The sequence below is a fragment of the Sorex fumeus genome, unplaced genomic scaffold (assembly GCF_029834395.1).
Source record: "Sorex fumeus unplaced genomic scaffold, SorFum_2.1 ptg000051l, whole genome shotgun sequence".
NCBI lineage: Eukaryota > Metazoa > Chordata > Mammalia > Eulipotyphla > Soricidae > Sorex > Sorex fumeus.
The window spans coordinates 38,588,590-38,590,956 of record NW_026606108.1 but is presented as its reverse complement, the minus strand read 5'-3'; positions in this window follow the sequence as shown (position 1 = coordinate 38,590,956).

Below are 2,367 nucleotides of genomic sequence, written 5' to 3'. Positions count from 1 at the left end.
GGAAAGAAAATGGGAGACAGATTTTTTTGGTTGGCCTGGCAAACTCCCCATGGCATATTCAATATGCCAAAAACAGTAACAATAAATCTCACAATGAAGACGTTAATGGTGCCCGGTTCGAGCGAATTGATGAATAACAGAGGACGGTGCTACAGTTTATATTTTTCATTGTTTGTTTTTTGATCACACTTGTAGGTGCTCAGGATTTGCTGTTGGCTCTGTGCTCAGGGATCAGTACTGGCTATGCTTAGGGGGCACTTTTTGGGTGGCATGGATTGAACTGGGATAGGCTGTGTGCAAGGCAGATACCCCACCTGCTATATTTGGTCCTCTTTCAACTTTGGAAAAATAAGCTTTTAAAAAAACACTGTGCTAGGGGCTGGAGCAATAGCACAGCGGTACGGCATTTACCTTGTATGCCGCCGACCCCGGGTTTGTTTCCCAGCATCCCATATGGTCCCCTGAGCACTGCCAGGGGTGATTCCTGAGTGTAGAGCCAGGAGTAATTCCTGTTCATCACTGGGTATGACCCCAAAAGCAAGAAACAAAAAGACACCATGCTAAAAACAAAATCAAAAACATCTAAAAAAGCTTTTAGGACCAGAGTAGTAGTACAGGACTGGTTGCTTTGCATTCATCCTGCCACCCGAGATGGTCCCGAGTATGGCCAAGAGTTATCTCTAAGCATGGAGTCAGAAGGAGCACAGCATATGTGACCCTAAACACAAACAATAAAACTCACCATGTTCTTAAAATCTACTTTCTACTAAAAGTCCTTTAGGTCCTTTTAAGACCATTTCAAAGTCTCCTTTGCGTCAGTTCAAAATCCCAAACAAAAATCATGAGCTGTATGCCAAAGGTCCAGGGTTAAGCCAACTTGGCTGTTTTCAAATCTTCACACTAAATTGGGAAGGTTGTGGCTTTGATATATATTTCTGGTTAGGGGATGTCGCTATTTTATAGGTTTGTGAAATATAATTAATCAAGGGAATCTGAAAGATAAGAGTTTGGAAGGAATATGAGAAGGTAGAACAGAATTAAGATGTTTCATACATAGGGGGCTAGAGCGATAGTGCAGTGGATAGGGCATTTGCCTTAAATGAAGCCGACCTGGGTTTGATCCCAGGCAATCCCATATGGTCCCCTGAACACTGCCAGGAGTAATTCCTGAGTGCAGAGCTAGGAGTAACCTCTGACCAACACTAGACGTGATACAAAAAGCCAAAAAAAAAAAAAAAGATCTTCCCTATGTAGGGCCAAAACACTAGTCCAGTGGGGTAGGGTGCTTGTTTGTCTTGCATGTGGCTGGCCCAGGTTCTATCCCTAGTACCCCATATGTTCCCTCCCTACACGTAACATGAAATGCCAGGAGTGATCCCTGAGCAAAGGGTGAATGCCCTGAGCAATGCAAGGTGTGACACAAAAACAACAAAACAGATGTTTCATATGTAGTTGACCCAGACACTTAGAACCTAATTACGAGAGAGAGAGTATAGCAGATAGGGTGCTTGCCTTACTCCTGGCAGACCCAGATTGCTGCCTGAGCACCACCAGGAGTAATTCCTGAACAAAAGCCAAAATAAGTTCTGATTGCTGATGTCTGTGATACAAAAAAAAAAAAAAAAAAAGGAACAAAAACCAGAGGAACGGACCAGAGAGATGATGCATCCGGTAGGGTGCTAGCCTTGCATATAGCCAACCTGAGTTCAAATCCTCAACACTCCATATGGTCCCCCAACCCAACAGGTGTGATCCCAGAGCTGAGAGCTAGTGATCTTCCTGTAAGCCCTGAGCACTGATGCCGGGCATGGCAAAATAGAAATATCTTTTTTTTTTTTTTGCAAAGCTGTTTGGTCTGGAGAGATAGTATAGAGGGTAGGGCACTTGCATTGCACATGATTGACCTGGGTTTGATCACCAGCACCCCACATGGACCCCTAAGCACCACCAGGAGTAATTTTTTTTTTTTTGCCTTTTTTGGGTCACCCTGGCTCTGCACTCAGGAATTACTCCTGGCAATGCTTGGGGGACCATATGGGATGCCGGGGATTGAACTGATATGGGGATTGAACCCAGGTCGGCCGCATGCAAGGCAAACACCCTACCCGCTGTGCTATTGCTCCGGCCCACCAGGAGTAATTTCTGAGTGCAGAGCCAGGAGTAATCCCTAAGCATCACTGGGTGTGGTCTAACCCCCACCTCCTAAAAAACCCAAAACTAAAACCACCATCTAGTCATGAAATTTATAAAAGTAACAGATCACTAGATTAGTAATATTTAAAAATCATGTTTTTTCAGCACAGTGGTGTCAGGATGAATTTCCAGTTCAAAGTGAATTCACCGCTGTTGACAGAAAAAGTTCGATGA